Source organism: Erpetoichthys calabaricus, chromosome 15, assembly GCF_900747795.2.
Source record: "Erpetoichthys calabaricus chromosome 15, fErpCal1.3, whole genome shotgun sequence".
Taxonomy (NCBI): Eukaryota; Metazoa; Chordata; class Cladistia; order Polypteriformes; family Polypteridae; genus Erpetoichthys; species Erpetoichthys calabaricus.
In genome coordinates, this window is record NC_041408.2 from 77,368,923 (window position 1) to 77,388,873 (window position 19,951).

At 41.5% G+C, this 19,951-nt stretch overlaps 2 protein-coding genes and 1 long non-coding RNA gene across 6 annotated transcripts in view; 1 reads left to right on the plus strand and 2 right to left on the minus strand.

Moving 5' to 3' along the window:
* The window catches only part of LOC127525918 (uncharacterized), a 53,489-nt gene extending 47,004 nt beyond the window's left edge, over positions 1-6,485 (plus strand). Inside the window, exons 2-3 of the long non-coding RNA XR_007933543.1 lie at positions 2,066-2,148; positions 6,155-6,485. This is a non-coding gene — a long non-coding RNA (uncharacterized LOC127525918). The remainder of the gene's footprint in view (positions 1-2,065; positions 2,149-6,154) is intronic.
* The window catches only part of LOC114666113 (spectrin beta chain, non-erythrocytic 1), a 521,913-nt gene that overhangs the window by 161,338 nt on the left and 340,624 nt on the right, over positions 1-19,951 (minus strand). The window lies entirely within an intron of this gene.
* slc29a1a (solute carrier family 29 member 1a) overlaps positions 1-19,951 on the minus strand; it is a 198,321-nt gene that overhangs the window by 109,964 nt on the left and 68,406 nt on the right. The gene's annotated exons all lie outside the window — the stretch shown is intronic.

Sequence of the window (19,951 nt, forward strand, 5' to 3'; positions counted from 1 at the left end):
AAACCCTCAGTGTCAGCTGACTGCACCACAATCAACATTTTAACCAAAGAAAATAGGGAAAAGATCCTTCTGCAGAATGCTATCAGTTTAGATAAAGAAGACAAGGCTAATCCTTCTCCGTAGTGGATACCATCTTCTTCTCCACTGTCTGGTTTTTATCTTCTCCAAGCTTGAAAAGCAGTCGTAAGAGAAAAATGTCAGGAATGCGCTCTTTTCAAGCCAGTTTCAATGATTTACTTCCATTTCAAAATCAATGCTTTCAACACCATGCCAGACTAGGGCATCATGGTGGCACAGTGGCCTCACAACACCAGGGACCCAGGTTTGATTCTTAGCCAATCCAATGTGTTTCTAGAGTTTGAACGATCCCTGAAAGAATTTGGATTTTCTCTGACATTCCCTAAACCCATGCAGTTTTGGTTAATAAGTAACTCTAAACTGATCAAATAATGAATGAGTGTAAGTGTGTGTGTGTTCTGTAAATGACTGTCTCCAATACTGAGTCAGTTAATGACTAATTTATAATGCTCCCTGAGATATGGATGGATGAATCATACTGAGGTACCTGAGTTTATGAGTCTTAGCATCATAGTGTGCCTTGCACTGTTTCTTATAGTATACATCCATCCATCCATCCATTTTCCAACCCGCTGAATCCGAATACAATGTCACGGGGGTCTGCTGGAGCCAATCCCAGCCAACACAGGGCACAAGGCAGGAACCAATCCCAGGCAGGGTGCCAATCCACCGCAGTTGTAGTATACAGAGACATGGATTTTCACATTTTAATAACCCACTGTATTAATCTGGTACTTTGAATCTATTATTCTGCATCAGTTCTAGCCTCAGTAATCTTCAGCCTGTTGTAAATTAGAATGGTTTGAACGTTCTCACTTTAATATTGCTCTTATCTACTGATTGTTAGTGTAATCCAAGCCATGAAACTATCACGGTTTTTGACTTGTGTTCCTGTGTTGATCCATCTGAGGCTCTTAAACAGCAAACTGTATTATTGTTAGTTCTGGATGTTGTGAGGTTTCTAAACTCTTTTCGGACTCCCCCCAATGGGATGACATGCTGAAGAGCGTCCCGAAGCGTGATGACCGTGTCTGTGGTAGACTGTTTATCCTTTGCTGGGGGAACCGCAGGCTCACAGCACTGTAGCGGCGAGCCGCCAAAGCAACTCCAAAACGATCGCGGTCGTGCTGTAAGCGCCTCTCGTTGATGGGTGATGCAAAGAACCTTATAAATGCAGGGCACAGTATTACTTGGCCACTAACCTGGCCACGGACCTGCCTGATTGCTGAATCTGTGTATAGGAGAGTGGCGGATCCCGCTACAATAAATAACCGTGCTGTTCCTATTTCAAGCTGAATAAAGCTGGTTTTGCTAAAGTATTGAGACTCAGCTTGTGTTTTGGGGTGCAAGACAGCGACTCACACATCACAATGGATTTTGCTACAGTCTTAGATAGATAGATAGATAGATAGATAGATAGATAGATACTTTATTAATCCCAGGGGGAAATTCACATATTCCAGCAGCAAAAATATTAAATTAAAGAGTAATAAAAAAATGCAGATAAAAAACAGACAATAACTTGAATAATGTTCAACGTTTACCCCCTCTGGTGGAATTGAAGAGTCGCATAGTTTGGGGGAGGAATGATCTTCTCAGTCTGTCAGTGGAGCAGGACAGTGACAGCAGTCTGTCACTGAAACTGCTCCTCTGTCTGGAGATGACACTGTTTAATGGATGTAGTGGATTCTCCATAATTGATTCTCCATAATCTTATTTGTGATTGTTCAATCATAGGCTGTTAAATATCTCCATCCATCCATCCATTATCCAACCCGCTATATCCTAACTACAGGGTCACGGGGGATGTTAGATATCTGATGTTACTAATTTGTACCGATTCTAAGCGCCTGATGAATTATAATGTGCCAGTGTTGATCCTTTATGTATCACAATGTAGTGATCACAAATGTCTGATTTACTAATATGTGATTTTATCTTCTGAAATATTAGCATTACTGATCATGAGTCCATAATGTTTTGGCAGGTGCTGCCAATGTATTTGGCTTTGTCACCCTGAGTCTATGATGTGTCTGCCCCACTGGTTCATCAGGAATCCATGTTGTATCGGTATGTATTGATCTTTTGAATTGCCACCTGATAAATCCCATGTGCTAATCATGAGCCCATGATGATTAGATTCATAATCCTTTACCTAGTATGACATACAGTATATCATTCTTAGCCCCTGTACAGGTAAGTAAATGTCCCACTTTGCATGAGTTCATGATGAATTAACCTGTTTTCATTTTAACCTCTGATGTATTGATTCCAAACTTTTGTTCATTAAACCCTGACACATCATGCTCTCTCAGCCTTGGCTCTGATTATAGCTTATTGTACAACTCACAATTGCTTTATTTATTAACAATGATTGACCTTAGCCCCTGATAAATTGATCTTAGGCTGATGTGTCCTACCATACTTATCATGAATTCCAGATGGATTATACAGCTTCAATCTTATCCTGAGCTATTTACTCCACAGCGCTGATCCTGAGCCCCAGATGTATCAAGCTGAATTGATCCCAGGTCCTAAAAAACATCTTACTGTACTGATCATAAGTCACTGATGCAACACTCATAGCCCCTTTATCTTCGGACTTTCATTTAGAAAATAAAAAAAAAAAACTCAGTATTTATGGGCTCCTCTTAATTATAAGGTTTACATTTGTTTGTATGGAAAAAGACATGCAGGTTAGCTTTTTAAACTTTATTAACTGACAAGAATGCCACAATGGCACAGTGCACTTCTTGAAAGCGCTCAAATTTCTGGCCTTGCATACCCATAACCACTCCTGTATATCTTTCTTATGTAAGTGTTCATTATTTAGTTACAAGTAAGCCCGCGATTCTCTAGAGAATCGTAAATCCAAGAATGGCAATCAGTTTCTGTTCCGTCCGATATTTGGATGGATGACATATCATGGAGGGTGGGTGCGTCTGGGGAAATGTCATTTAATTAAATAAGCATATCTGTACTAAGGCGGTTTCGTTTTGTGGAGATGTGATTCCGTTGCCTTTGCTGACACCAACTGCTGGCAGAGTGGAGCACAGCAAGTTTAGGTGTGGGCGGTCGCGTCCGGGCGGCTGTAGAACCTGGCGTGCACGCTTTACCTCATGTTTAGTTCACAGGTCGTGAAGTGGGCGCGACCTACTGACTCTGGGAAGCCACTGCGTTTGACTCTGGGGCGCCGCGGCGCATTTGTACTGTAGCGGATTCTTTGTGTGGGCGCCTTCGTTCATTGTTGTTGTGTTTGTTCATTGTGTCTATCCATACGGGCTCCCTTTGTATTTCCGTTAGTTCAGCTCTTTCATTGTGGAGCCGTGACGTGTTTGCTTCTGGTGTGTCTGAAGTGGGCGCCATCTACTGACTGTGGGAAGCCGCTGCATTTGAGCGCAGTGCGCATGCATTTCGGTGCGGCCGTGCATAAATTAAACTGTGGTTTAGTAATATAGACAAGTAAGCCCGCGATTCGCCAGCGAATCGGAAATCCAAGAATGGCAATCAGTTTCTGCGTGATGAAATATCATGGAGGGATATGCGGTGGTGTGGGCAGGTGCGTCCAGGCGGCTGTACAACCTGGCATGCACGCTTTACCTCAGGTTTAGTTCACAGGTCGTAGGCATGGTAAAGTTTCCATTTAATTCAATAACATGTATCCATACGGGCTCGTTTACAGGTCGTAGCCATACGGGCTCGTGTTTGTATTACTAATCGTTGAGCTCCCTCCATTTGGATACGTGCCTCCTTTGCCTGTGCTGTGTCAAAAGCGCGTTGTGGGCGCGCTTGTTCATTGTCCGGGCGGCTGTACAACCTGGCGTGCACGCTGCACCTCGTTTTGGAGCCGTGACTTCTTCGATTGTGGTGTTTGTGAAGCACGTGTTAGGTGTCTCCGTTTATTGTTTGTATCCCAAACATGCCACACAGACTGCTGGCACATACATACTACTGACTCTGGGAGGCCGCTGCATTTGACTGTGGGTTGTGGTGTTTGGGCGGTGTTTGGGCGCCACCTACTGACTCTGGGAGGCCGCTGCATTTGACTGTGGGTTGTGGTGTTTGGGCGGTGTTTGGGCGCCACCTACTGACTTCTGGGAAGCCGCTGGGTTTGACTCTGGGGCGCCGCGGCGCACTGCGCATGCGTGTCGGTGCCTCCGTGCATAAATTAAAACTGTGGATTAGTAATGCAGATTTTTTGTATAGAATTTATTCATTATTATTCTTATCTAAATTTAATTTGTTTTTCTTTGCATATGACTATTTCTTTGACATGTTATATGGCACTTTGAGCTATCGTACATCCTTTGTATGAAGATGTGCTATAGAAATATATTTTAACAGTAAAGGCGTACTGCACGATAACGTGCAGTGCATACACTTGACTTGAGCATTCCTAGTTTTCATTCTCTTTCTCTGTACGTTTATCATTCGTTTGCTCAGAGGTTGATGCGCTTGTTGCTTCCTGAGCAGCTGTTCTTTTCTCCACCCTAGTGGCCCGCTTCTTCTCTTCTTCCGTCAGCATCTTTTCCCATTAAAACTGATTAAGACAGTTTTTGTGTTACAATTACTTAGTACGTTTTTCTTAATTTTTCACTTAAGCTGGCACTTAAGTCTTCAATCTGCCTCAAGAATGATTTAAGATATGAAGAGGCAGGAGAAGTGACGGCGAAGGTGGTAGGGAATGAGAATGGCGCCTGCACGGCCGCCCTGCAGCGTGCTGCCAAGAGTTGATTCTACAATAAAATAAAAATAAAAAGAGAAATAAAAATCATCGCCCTGAAAGCGGACAGTAGACGTCACGTAGTATATGTGTACCAAATTTCAGGTCAATAGGTCAAACAGTTTGCGAGCTACAGGTGATTTAAAAACCTGGACAAACAAACGGACAGCCACGGTAGTGTATTTTATAAGAAGATTGTTTTTGTAGTTGTACCCCAACATGGCTCATTGAACCTTAATCTTTCACAAGTGCCCAATACAATACGCTATATTAATGTTAACTTTTGATATATGTATCCTTCCATATGTATTGATCTTGACCTCCAGGTACATTGGCTTGTATTCATCTTAAATGATTTACTGCATATGACAGAATGTTTAATTCTCAGTCCCTTGTTCATTAGTATGTATTAATACAATTACAGTTACAATTTTATTTGTCAACAGTATTAGAATTCTTACTTGGCCTGCAATAAAGTGGAATGACAGTCACCACTGGGTATTGAAAAGTGTCATGACAGCTCTTTGATTAATTACAATATATTGTCCTGAAAGGATGACAGCAGTTAGCCTTACAAATCCAGCATTCGGGATATAAATCCTCCATTTAGCAGTTATCTGTTTTGTATTTGCATGTCTTTTGGATCGGGTACTTCAGTTTTCCTCCTACATTACCATCAGAATGTGCATAGTATGTCTTTTGGGTTATAAACTGGTGCCACTTGATCGAGTAGGCCCTGTGGTGGAATGCCAGTTCTTCTGCTATTGTCTTTTACTTTGCGCCCAAAGTGGCCAGGATAGGCCGCAGCCCCACGCACTTCTGAATTAAAAGACGTAAGCCTGAGAATGCTATGTTAGGTTATTGTGTTGTTGATTTTAAGACCTAATAAATCTGGTGGCATTCATTACATGATGTTCCAGACTGGTCCGTCTGATTTTGTTTAGTATTTCTTTAGTTTATTCATATCCACTAGTCATTCAACCTCAAAGGCAGATTACCTGGACTAACTGTCACTATGATGTTTCCCAGTCTGCTTCTTAGTTTAGTTTTGAAAGCACCCTGAAGCTTCACTTTACAGAATTTAGTGGCCCCCTAGAGAACAGTGTGTTATGCTAAATATCTTTTATAACGGAAAGATGTAACTTACTAAAACAGAGTTATGTCCCATGTGTTGAGTAATGCACTGTTATTGTACTCTGTACTTGAGAGCGTGTTTGTTTGATCGTGGCTGCTTCAGACCGAGAGGCAAATTTGAAAGCCCTGGATTTTCTCTAATTAAAATGCAAAGCTGGGCCTGTCCTAGTCTGCTGCTGGCATATTTTCCATGGCTAAAGTAATCTCTTTTCTCAGCAGATCAACATTTTGGCAGCAGCAGCAGTTGAAAGGACATCATTCAGCAGACTGTAAGAACAGGGAGTGTCAGAAGACTTCAGTTACACCTCGTGTTTTAAACAAGGTAGAGTGAAATATTGCAACCCATTCGCTCATTAAAAGGCAATGTCAAATACCAAACCAGGAGTACAGGAAATGAAAGTTTGGAGCTGTTACTGAGGCAGACTCTCACAACGCTCCTCTAATCGTGGATAGGAGGCACATCCCAGGGCCCTCTTTCTTTATACCGAGGCTTAATTTGGACTCCTTAAACGTATGCAAGCCAGCTTGCAAACTGCACTTATGAAATTTCCATGATTCCCACAAATGTATTTTGCTTCATTTGCTTTTTGTAAAGAACTCACGTTTTTAGTTATCATTTTTATTAATTTTACATTTTTTCTGATAATGTTTAAAAAAATTTGCACTGTGTTTCACGGTAGAACAGTCGATTGCTGCTGGTGCCTCGCTAGGTTTGGATGCCTTTTTTACTGTTGTTGTGGGTTTTTCTACAGATACGATTGTTTTCCTACCTTATCCCAAAGGCTTGCTTGTTAAGTTAAACCGGCGGCCTTAAACTATCCTGCGTGATTGGGAGTGTACGTGAGTGGGTATTTGGGATAGATTGCTACACCATCCAGGGCTGGTCAGGATGGGTTTGGACCTCCTGCATCACTGAACTATACGATCGAACAGCTTGGTACCTTAAACTTATATTAAGCGGGTTTATAATGTTTATGGATGGACACTTTTTGCTCTCTTCCTTGTGTTCATTATCTTGTGTCAGTCTTTCTGTGCATTCCGGACAACAAAATTTCTATCCATTTTTCAAATCACATTTCTTTCTGCCAGTGGAGCATTTCTGTGCACCTGTGAGTAGAAGATGAGGAGCACTGCCTTTTCTGACTGTGTCTGCTAAATGTGGAAGCTCTGCCAAGCAGACAGCACTGTAATTAGCTCCATTTTTCATGGTGATATTTGATTTATTGTTATTAGAATCCTAGAAAGGTGATCTGTCATAGAGTGGCATCCCATCCAGAGTTAGATATTGGCCTGTGCCTGATGCTGACATTATAGACTCCACACCACACTCCCCAGATTTGAGCCTCAGAGATCCTTAGGGCTACACTGTTTGGAGATGTGTGCTCTTGATAAGGTTGCCAAGAGAAAAAGTGGCCTGAGATATGGCAGATAATGACTTTCAGACAACCTTGACGAATTTCTGGTAAACTACTGGATGACTCAAAGTACGAGTGATGTAGTCTAGCCAGTTCTCAGTCAGGGTGGGGAAACGCTGACATCAGTTGGATATTGTTAAGAGTTTAAAGGAGTACTTAGACTTGGTTAGATACACCCTTCTTGCAGGAAACGGTGCCAGAAGCATGAGTTGCAATTGGGCCCAAATATCTTGCTGAGGTTGTTGTGGTGATTGAAGAGGAACGCAGCCATAGGGGTAGATAAAATCTGATTGAAAATTCTGAAAGCATTACCATCTGATACTTGAAGCTTCGATACAGTAGAAGCAATGTACGTACCATCTTGGCCATGGAATAGTGCACTCATTCTTTGTCCTTGCAGATATTTGAGGTATCATAAGAATTTGTCAATACTGTACACATATCCTTTGTTGATGACTATGTACTTCAAGAATAATGGGCTACAGGGCTGATGCTGCATGCCGCTTGGTCCTTGTATTTGCAAACACAGAGTGGTTTTCCCATACTGGCCATTAATTCATATCCAGTCAGTGCAGGCCGTGGACACCCTAATGGTGCATCTTCTGTTTGTTCATGATTTTCATTGACACAGCTGCAGATTCGAGAGTGTCCAATTTGGCAGTGGAAGGGTAGTATCCCTGCTGTTTGCAGATGGTATTCCCCCTTGTCTTCATTGGGTTGTGATCACCAGCAAACATGGTATTGGTTCACAGCTGAATGTGATATTAATAATAAGCTGTATGATGCACTCCTGTAAGTTACAGTATTAACTCATAGCTGTCATCACAAAAAAAGAAAAACCGTAAACTGTTCATTTGCCAAGTTTTTCCGCTAATATATCCAAATTCATTATGGGAAAGAACATTTGCATGAACATGTGTGTAAGCAGGGCAGCACACTGGCACTCTGGTAGTGCCGCTACCTGGCAGTAATGAGACAGGGGATCATGTCCCAGGTGCTCCTTATGTAGTGTTTGTATGTTCTCTCCATCTTGGTGCTCTGGTGTCCTTCCACAGTCTGAAGACATGCAGGTTAAGTGGATTGGTGTTACTAAATTAGCCCGTGTGTGTGTGTGTGTGTGTGTGTGTGTGTGTGTGTGTGTGTTCACCCTGTGATGTGCTGGTGCCCTGCCAAGGTGCTGTTCCTGCCTTACTCCTGATGATTGCTGGGATAGGTACCATCTTCCCCATGACCCTTCCTTAGTCATTAACATTATAACATTAACATTATTGTACAAATTATAATTTATTGCGTAACCGTCTTTCATGATACAAACTGAGATATCAGTGTAGGGGAGAAGATCAGCATCTCAATTTTATTTATTTATTTATTATTTTATTGTAAGCCTTGTAATCCTAATCCAAATCAGGGTTTGGGGTTGAGAACCTATCTGGGTGAAACCAACCCTGGACTGGGCACTAGTCCCCTCAGCGCCTGCTCTTGCATTTATCCACAGTTGTGTACACAAAGGTTATTTGTGGATCTTCCAAATCAACTTCACCTCTATGTCTTTGGAATGTGAACACTGAAGTGTTCAAGCAAAAATCATAGAAACTGAGAGAACATAAAAACTCAATACAGACAGCACTCATGTATGAACTTGAAACTCGGGATGCTGGATCCATGAAGGAGCAACACTGATTACTATATGCGGTGTAAAATAATCTCATATTTTTCATCTGCTTTTCATGGTAAGGGTCACAGTGGCAAAAGCCTCAGTTGATCAGGTGAAAGCTCCTGAACTTCAGCAGCGGTCCCCCTGGAGAATACCCTGGCACTCCCAGATCAACTGAGATATATATAATCTCTCCAGCTTGTCCTCGGCCGCATTTGGAATTGTTTAAAATAATTTCTCAGTAAACAGATATGGAAAAGTTGATCACTCATATTTTTTCATCATTTTTAGTGCAGCATGACTAGTAAATGTGATCAAGAAAACCAGGAGACAGGCATGTGCTCTTAGTTGTAGTTTTCTAAGGAGCTAATAAATCACATGAGAGTAATCAACACTTAATGATATTTAGAACTGCTTAAACAGACGAGTGAGCAACACAATAGTACAGCAGTTACAGCTGTAGCCATTCAGCTTCAGATGCCCCCATGGTGAATCAATTAAAAAGGGACTAACAAATCTGGACACCAAGTGGAATTCTGGGGGAAGTGCATTCAGAACGGACGCTAGGAAACACTTCTGTACACATATAACTCGGTGAAGTAGCTGCTGGATAAGAAAACCAGTCTGATGGTCAAAATATCTTTGTTTCCTTTGTGAAATTTCTTGTGTTCTTATAAAATGGTTGTTTGTCGGATGTGTGGAGCATTTCTGAAGTTTGACTTGTCACAATATTCACATATTATACAAGACTCTGTCTTCTCCTGTTATTTTAACATATATTTTAAGGATTAAATTAATTAACATTATTTCATTTTTTTTATGAATGATGCCTCTTCATCACTGAACATATTCATGTGAACTTGTAACCTCTGTTACTATTCATATTATCTCTTGCATATATTTCTCTTCTGGTTCGTCCTGCTGCCACTTCAAAACTGGTCCTGCCCACATGCAGCCAACACGGCATTTCTCGATTCCTATTCGTCGTCTTCCATGTCATGCACTATACTGGCCTGCTGAGCGTAACACATTCAACAGGTACTCGAGGTGCTGCCACAACGGTAAAGTAGCTTTACCACCTTTGCGGGAGCCACCTGTGTCTTTACAACAGCTTCTTACACAGCAAACATCAGAAGCTAAAAATTATCGTGAACACATTCGAGAATACAACTCTTCTCTAGTGTTTGCTTCATGGGTGCACAGATAACTCAACCTCCTGGCCACGGACCATACTGTTTTAAAATACACGGGCAAATTTATCACCAAATCTCTCCACTATACGCTAACACTTCTACCTCTCCAGGATATGGACAGTTGTATGTTTTTGACACAGCGCAAGCTACTAAAGTACGCTTACAAAATAAAGCAAACTCTGCATGCAGCGAAAATGTACTTCTCCAGCTAGATTCCATGCTCAGAAACATCAACTCCTTCACTAAATCATACAAACACATGCATGAAATTGCTTGGTACAATCCAACAGCATCTGTACGCATGGTTTTCAAGGAAAACCCTAGGCAGGATTTACGACGATACAATGCCCCGACATGCCACACCGATGTTGCAGCGATTTTCGTCGGAGAAGATGGCGAAACACCTGCCGAAAGGGATATTTGCTTCTATCCCATAGGCAACTCCTGTAAACAGATTTCCACGCTCAATATGAATTGCGATCCTATGGTTTACCCACTTTTATTCCCTTACGGAGACTTTGGCTGGCACAAAGATTTACAACATGTTCACGATAAAAGAACCGGCAAGCGAATAAGGCTTACTCAATGCCAATTTTACGCGTACAGATTAGCAATGAGGAATACATTTAGTATTTTGCACTCCAGCGGCAAACTATTCCAACAGTACGTCGTAGATGTGTATGTTAAAACAGAGGGCGCGCATCTCAACTATCTCAGATTACATCAACAAGATCTGCACGTCGAACTATCAGACACACTGCAAGCAAACACTGAAAATAACAGCATACGTGTAGGCAAAATGATCATATTACCGTCAACATTTCCAGGAAGTCCAAGATACATGCAATAAAACTATCAGGATGCCATTGCCATAGTATGTAAATTCGGAAAGCCTGATTTATTTATCACTTGCACATGTAATCCTGCTTGGCCGGAAATTCTACATGCACACTGCTTCTTTCAAGAAGTATTTATTTCTTCTTGATTTCTGAATTCCTTTCTCACCGTTTTCTGTTCCTATTCTTACACCGCCATATGCTACGGCGGGCGTCGGCTAGTATGAATAATATTTGTAAGTGCCACGGGGACCATTCAGACCAGTAAAGCAGTGCTGAAGTTTTAATTGCCTCTAGTTATGTGCCCCAGTTAATTTTGATGATCCATTCATCCATTTTCCAACCCGCTGAATCCGAACACAGGGTCACGGGGGTCTGCTGGAGCCAATCCCAGCCAACACAGGGCTCAAGGCAGGAACCAATTTCAGGCAGGGTGCCAACCCACCACAGGACACACACACAAAGACACCAAGCACACACTAGGGCCAATTTAGAATCGCCAATCCACCTAACCTGCATGTCTTTGGACTGTGGGAGGAAACCGGAGCGCCAGGAGGAAACCCACGCAGACACGGGGAGAACATGCAAACTCCACGCAGGGAGGACCCGGGAAGTGAACCCGGGTCCCCAGGTCTCCCAACTGCAAGGCAGCAGCGCTACCCACTGCGCCACCGTGCCGCCTAAAATACATAATATTATCTACTACTAGCTGAAATACCCGGTGTTGACCAGGAGGAAAATAAAGTGTTTTTTTTTTTAATTGAGAGTAATATAATTAAAAAACCCACAACTTTAAAAATAAAAATTAATTAACAAACAATGAAAACTCACTAACATGCTTGTTTTGCGGTCTTGTATGTATGTTATCATCCAGTTGATGCTCGGAACCGGCCAACTCTATTTAATTTCAAATGCAACAGGGGCGCGGTGTCGCTCAAACATAAAGAATGCTTGCAGTCATCTCCAGTTCGCCCTCTTGTGGTCATTCCGAGTGTCAACTGGATGATAACATGCATACAAAACCACAAGATCACCCCCCACCCTAGCCAGAAGGGGGTGGGTTAGGGCTGATTTCACCCTACAGTATTTTTAGTCGACAAATGAGAAACATTTGTACCAAGTTTCATGAAAATCGCTTCAGCCGTTCGGAAGTGATGCTGGAACATACAGTACATACATATACACACACACACATACGTTGACTTTTATATACAGTATACAGATATAATGAAATGCTAAGGTCTGTGGGTGGGTCTGGTTCCTTTGAGCAATCTGATTCGTCAGTTGGGTTTGGTGTGACTGGTCAATTTGGCTTTGGAGACGTGATTGAAAGACAAAGTGCGATTTTGAGACATATGAGGAGGAGTAAAAGCTTAGAAGGCATTCAGAGAGTCTCCTCAAAGCAGACGGGAGGTGAGTAAAGTGCCTCAAAGTGACGGAATCTGAGAAGCAGGCTTGATGGGACTGCGCTCAAGACAGGGGGCGCCGGTCAAGAGAGGTTCAGACACACGAGGATACTGAGGAAAGGCACTAAAGGTACATGTAGGGCAAGAGATATCAAAAGTTTTAAAATGTATTCTATTACGCTTCTTCGACGGATAACATGGATATGTTGTAAAACATAGAAACAGTTTATCATGGTGCCAGAAAGTGACAGCATGTTGGTGAGAAATGCTAGTAACAATATGACTGCACTCTGTGCACTTGGCAAGACTACTTATGCTACTACTACTACTTGGGTTTGGGCAAGGGTTGCCAATCTAGCAAAACTAAAACTGAAATCACCTTTAGAGCAGGGGGTCTCCTGGACCCACTTTTTTTAAACACAAGGTTGTAGGAAGAAGATGCAGATTTTATGCACTAGACAAGAAATTATGTAATCCTCTTTAATAAAATCCCTAGGTGTCCGTGTGTGTGTGTGTGTCTTCTGGTGAAGTGCGCATGCGCAGGGCACGGTGCGAGAAGCGATATTACTGTCAGAGAAAGTTACAGGCGTTTTACGGAAATACAAACCAGTATTACTGCGAGAGGAAATGAAAGGTACACAATACAGTGACGCATATTACAGCCACATACAAGCCAGTATTACTGTCAGAGGAGATTAAAGGCATATTACCGACGCGCACGCCTGTATTACCGCCAGAGAAAATTAAAGGTATATTATGGACGTACAAGACAGTATTACTGTCACAGAAAATTAAAGACACACAATATACGGCGGCAGCCCACGAAGAACAGTCAACTCAGCAAGTAAACATCAACAAAAGAAAAGCTGAAAGAAAGAAAAATACGACCAACAAAAAGAATGAGGTCAAAGTCCCTTACCATTTAATATAGACTGTTCCTACTAATGTTTATGCACTACTGTTCTAGCGCCCGTTATTGTAACGGGCTTAATGACTAGTAACTGTATAAAAGGAAATCTTGAATAGAGTAATACATTTACAAGTCAATTATTTAAATTAGTTTTCAAAATCATGAATAAATTCACAAATTTAGAAATACAGTTTTAAATGAAATTATCTCATTATAAGTTCTTTGGCTCCAGCAGACCCCTGTAACCCTGTGTTAGGATATGGCGGGTTGGACAATGACTGACTAAATTCTTAAAGGTGGCTTTTACTAAAAGTCCTTTCTTCTCTTATCGGTACATATATTTAAATGATTTGTGTCTCAAATATAGTTAGTATTTGTACTCCCATTGTATCTTGCCCACTGAAGAGCACTACATATTTGGTTTACTATCTGACAATATAATGCAAATTAATAATCTCATACTCTCTTAATTCAGTTAAGTGCTGTGAGGAGCTGGACCCAATCCTTGCATCACTGGGAACAATGCAGGAATCAGCTGTGGATGGAGTGCCAGTCCATTGCAGAAATCAATCGCACACATACTGCTATTCACATAATGGGAACAAATTTGGAATTGCAATTCAGCCTAACACAGTGAAAAACCACAGGCACAATTACTAGGCACCGAGTTTGAACCTGGAGACAGCAGTGCTAACCGCTGTAAAACTGACTTCACCTATTACATTATACTTGAAATTATTTTTTATGTTTTCCAACATATTTATGTATTTTTGTTGCCAGTCAATGCAGTTATTTTTCCTCAGCACATGCCAATGGGAGGACGCACAGGCACATAATCTGAAAGTGACATTACATCTGCATTTTTGGCAGCTGTGAATATTTATTGGTTCCAGACTGGAAGTGCTTAAACTTAGGCAAACATGAGCAAATGCATGTAGAGTATTTTAGCTTTTCTTTAGCTTACAGTTGACCATGTGTTTTGATTTGTTCTTTTGATTTCGGTAAAACAAACAATTGTGTATAACCTAAACCTATTCCTGTAAAGGAGAAACCTATTTGAATAATACTAGCCAAAGATGCTATGAAAAGACAGTATACAGAATAATATAATTGGCTTTCCCTAGAATATAACCTCTTTAGTCTTCTTATGAGAAACAGATGCTAAAGTATCCCAGCTTTATTAGTGTGTGGCACAGGGCACTGGTTTATGCTGCTGTTTTACAGCTCTAGGAGGCAGGGTTCAAATTCTGGCCTGCCCAGCTACTGTCCGCTCTGTTTGTGTATGTTCTCTTGAACCTTCTTCTGCGCGCTTGTTAGATGAACTCTAAGTTGGCCAGTTGGATGAATGCAAGCTGTCATGAAATAGCACCACATCCCATGTTGGTTTCCACCTTGGATTCCATTTGATCCTGAATTGGATGGTTTGGTTCTCACTGTGTAACCATTCATACCTCCGTCCTCGGAATTCTTATTTTCATTTGTTTGATGAGTAAAAATTAAATATTACATACATTAGTTAAAAGAAAATAAATATAGGTGAAGACTGCAGCCACACAATGTGCCAACCCAATACAGGATAAAGAGTCACAGTCCTGCATTCAAATTTGATCCCCAGTTGTTGTGCATGTGGAGTCTGCACCTTCTTCCCATTTCTGGGTTTTGTTTTCCTCCAGATACTCAAGTTTTTCTCTCACATTTACAAACAAAGTGCTAAACAGGTTGATTTGGTGATTTCAAATTGACCCTCTTTGAGTCTGGCTGTACTGTATGAGTGAGCTTTACGATGGACTGGCACCCAATCCAAGGCTATGTATTTTGTAAAATTTCCAAAGAAATGCTTCACTTCAGAACACCATTTTAGTGTGGCTAATTAATATATCTCATGAATGTGAAAAATAACTTTAACTTGAAAAATACCAAACATATCTTTTAACAGTCAGACACTGTTTTGGAGGTAAAAAAGTTTTTGAACCCTCAGATAGGATGTGTCAGACCACAGATGTATGAACACTCACGAAAGAATGAATATGTGTGTATGCGTGTGTGTGACATGGAAACATGGGTTATCTCGGATGACCCTTTTCCTTTCAAAGCCTTTGTCTCACTGTTTATTATTTCTGTGTGCTATTTCAGCCTTTGTACCCATTAAAGGTTAATTAGTTCATGTTATTATTCACTATCAGCCCCCCTGTCCTGCTTCCTGTATTGGGTTACGATTCCCAAAAAGCACAATTCCAGTTCCAAATATGGAAAGACCCGAGTTTTCAAAGGTCAAACAGAGCTTATCCCCTTCCCTCTCCTGTTTGTTTAGAATTTTATTATCAAATTTTTATTCAGTTTAAATATTGAAAAACAAAAAAGACCAACAGTAAACAGGTTTTGCAAGGTATTAGAAACAATGAAATGCAATTAAGTAATCATGGTACCAGAAAGGTGAAATTTATTGTGTGTTTGTTGAACAAGTAAGATGTTTATTATGTGCAGAACACCTGAGAATGCTGCTGCTACTACTACTACCGGTATTACTACTAAAGTCAGCAACCCCTGATGTCATCCTCCACTACCCATGCCAAGGGTAACAATGGAAATGAAAATGAAGATACTCAAATGAAACCAAGAGGCAGAGAGAAAGGTGCCCAGTTTAATAGGCTTGGAAATAAGGGGATGAGGCTAAGACAGAGAACTGCGTTGACCAATGTCCACTCGACTCTGTAGTAATCAGACTAAGCCTTGCCACTTCTCAATAGATGACCTGTTGATCTTTGATCCTGTAACCTTCAGTTAGGTAAGATTAAGAAAGGAAGCCTTCTGGAGATCAAAAGATAGACATTTAAGGAAGTTCCTATTTTAGCCGCAATTGTTCCCAATGAAAATAGATTTCTTTGGATGACAATAAGATGAAGAGAGAAGATGTCTAGAAGTAGTAAAAACTGTGGTTTACTGAAACCTTAATGGATAGATTAGAAGACAAGAAGACAAATATCAAACCAAAAGGAGGCTATGGTCAGGCATTTCCTTAATTTGCATGTTGGACAGTTTTTGGGGTATTCTTGGCACAGAGATGGCAAGAAGGATCTGGGGCAAAGCCCATCACCAAATGTGTGATTGGATGACATACAAGCAATGTACAAGCTTACAGTCCTTTATTGGTAGCTGGGATTGTTAGACTTCAGAGAGGTGACATTCCACGTCCCAAGAGCCAGCTTCTGTAGCTGAGGGGATCGGTTCGCAGCTGGGTGTGAAGCGGCTGGGATGGGAATCAGCACCTCCAAATCCAAGACCATGGTCCTCAGCCTGAAAAGGGTGGAGTGCCCTCTCAGAGTTGGTAGCGAGTTCCTGCCCCAAGTGGAGGAGTTCAAGTATCTCGGGGTCTTGTTCATGAGTGAGGGAAGAATGGAGCGTGAGATCGACAGGCGGATCAGTGCTGCATCTGCAGTGATGAGGGCTCTGGATCGGTCTGTCATGGTGAAAAAGGAGCTGAGCCGTAAGGCAAAGCTCTCAATTTACCAGTCGATCTATGCTCCTACCCTCACCTACTGTATGATCACGAGTTATGGGTAGTGACCGAAAGAACGAGATCGCGAATACAATAGGCTGAAATGAGTTTCCTCCGCAGGGTGTCTGGGCTTTCTCTTAAACATAGGGTGAGAAGCTCAGTCATCTGGGAGGGGCTCAGAGTAGAGCCGCTGCTCCTCCGCATCGAGAGGAGTCAGATGAGGTGGCTCAGGCATCTGATCAGGATACCTCCTGCACGCCTCCCTGGTGAGGTGTTCCGGGCACGTCTAACTGGGAGGAGGCCCCGGGGAAGACCCAGGACATGCTGGAGGGACTATGTCTCCTGGCTAGCCTGGGAACGCCTTGGGATTCTCCCAGAAGAGCTAGAAGAAGAGACCGGGGAGAGGGAAGTCTGGGCATCTCTGCTGAAGCTGCTGCCCCCACGACCCGATCTCGGATAAGTGGAAGAGGATGGATGGATGGATGGATGGATTGTTAGACTTGACTGATATGTTCCTAAAAATAATGTTCCTGGAGATGGATAATACCTTAGAAAGATTGCAGTGACAGATTGACTTAATGACTATGGGTTGGTAGAAGGTTTCGCACTGGAGAGCATGACAAACCACTACCAATTGTTAGGTGGAAGAAAGTGAAATACAAAAATTATGGAGAGGTTGAGAAGGGAATAGAGTAGGGACAGATCAACATTGCAAATAAAAGAAAAGGAGTAAGGTGAGATGGCACAGGTAGACCTCAGAGACTAGAAAATACACAGCGCATTATTAATAAAAATGCTACTAAGTGCCCACATACAGTACTTGCAGAGACCAGGATAGAAATGGCAATACACAGTGGGTATTTATATTATTAAAAAAGAAACAATTCATTTGCCAGTGTAAAATGGGGAGGGACAGAACTCCACAAGAAAATCATTAGCTGTTGACAGATCCAGTGTCCCCCATGTATTCCTGTTTTTCCCTTTTCTGGAGAACCATTGCATTGTTTGTCTCTCACTTTCTGGCTCACACTGATGGACTAACGTTCTCAACTCCAGTGATAGTCCACTTAACATCACTCGGATTTTCTTCATAATATTTTAAGAATTGGGTCGCAACCTCCCCAGGCTTTTGCTTGTGCAAATCAATAAACTTTTTGGGTACCCATCTCATGCCATCTTTACAGTACTGCAAGTCATCATGCATGTGACATCCATAGCTGACATCCAAATGTGCAGTAACAGTAGACAATGTAATCCATTGGTGATCCCTAATGAAAGCATTCTCCATGCTTATGTGGGCTTGTGTGCACGATGTTGATGGTCGACCAGATCGAGCTTTGTCGGCTACACTTTTCCTTCACCTTTAAACCTTTCTACCCATTCATAAACTTTTTGTTGAGTTTACACTTCCATACTGAGGCAATATCCTTTAGTGAATTTCGGGAGATTTCACTCTCTTTGCCCAAACAAATCTCACTAAAGTGCTGTGTAATCCTGCAGCAAAGCATCCATGTTTATTTGACTTTGGCTTCCACTAGACTAATGACAGCATACTGCGCTGTGCGTGTTCAAACTACTCCTAGCAAGCAGAAGCCATCGTGAATATGTTATATTTTGCCAGCTTCTATCCATGGCAGTCACTGTGTAATTTTCAAATTGCTTTTACTTCATTATTTACTCTTGTATTTCAGAGTTACAGTATAGGGGACAGGAGCTTATCCCAGCATCAGTAATCTCAAAGCTTCATTCCAGTACAGGACATCACTGAATGTTATTGAAATCAATTTAAAATCCTAACCATATATGACAGCTTCTGCAACACTGGCTTTAAGGGAGGAAATCGTTCACCATTCCATCACTCAAGTACACACCAGAATCAATCCAAAATAATAATCATACAAGTATGTGTCATTGGAGCCATAGAGTCATCCCATATAAACACATGAAGAGCATACTTGATGCTAAGGCAATCTAATAAGTCATCCGCTTGACTGGAGAGATCACTGCATTTAGTTGAATTCTCTATTAGGTTCCTTGATCGATTCTAGCACTTTGTATTCCATTCGTGTACAATTGTACCACTGTCATGAAAAGATGCACCTGACAGAACATCCTGTGGCATTCTGATGTTGCTGCATTTGCACAAGAGTAATCAATAGGTGTCTAAACAAGAACAATTACATCGCCTCTAGAGCCCAGTGTTTGAGTTTCTTAACACAAGGCAATAACGCCTTCTTGTTTTCACTGGTGGCAGTGCAACTCCGTAGGCTTATTGGCCAAATTGCACTCTGAGAAGATACAATGATTAACGCGTTTTGATATGCATTTGTTATTTGACAGACCATAGTCAATCTATTATCCTTCATAACTCAAATCAGAATTCATTACCCATTTGCATCTTAAATTAGCATCCTTCATAGAAAATGGAATGAATGTTAATCGATTTAGTCCTTAAAGTGAAGCAGAAGATATGGTCTTCTGTAATATCTGAATATTTTGACAAACAACATAGAAGATTAAGGAAAAACACCTGAAAGGCCCTATGCATCCAACACATAACTCCTTTATAAGAACACAAGGAGTTTCATAAAGTAAAGTAGACCTTTTTGATCCTGAAGCTTGTCTGCTTACAGTAATCAGTGACTATCTCACCTAACTGTATATATAGAGACATATCTACTACCATTCACACACTAGCCAGTTATATGACCCACTGAGTATCACACTGCAAATCACAGAATGAGTCTGAACCTGGCCAATAGGCCATCCTACCTGTTAGACTGCTAAATTCAAACTTCTTATTATCAAGAATTAAAAGAAGCAAGCTACTCTACTTAGCATGGTCGAATCAAGCTCGGTAGGAAGGAGTTAGAAAGGGCTTCTTGTTATTAGTAAGGCTAACAACCTCAGGAACACAAGTCTGCTGCATTTGTCTCTCTTACGACTGGAGGATTCTGAAGATGACTAGACTTTTCTGGGCTCAGACAGTTAAGCATGATTTTATAATGGAGGACACAGACACATAATAAAACTTGGAAAAAAACAGCAGTTGTAGATATGTTTGTGTGAGTCAGTCATTGCCAGTGTGTCTCAAAGTCAGAAAAAT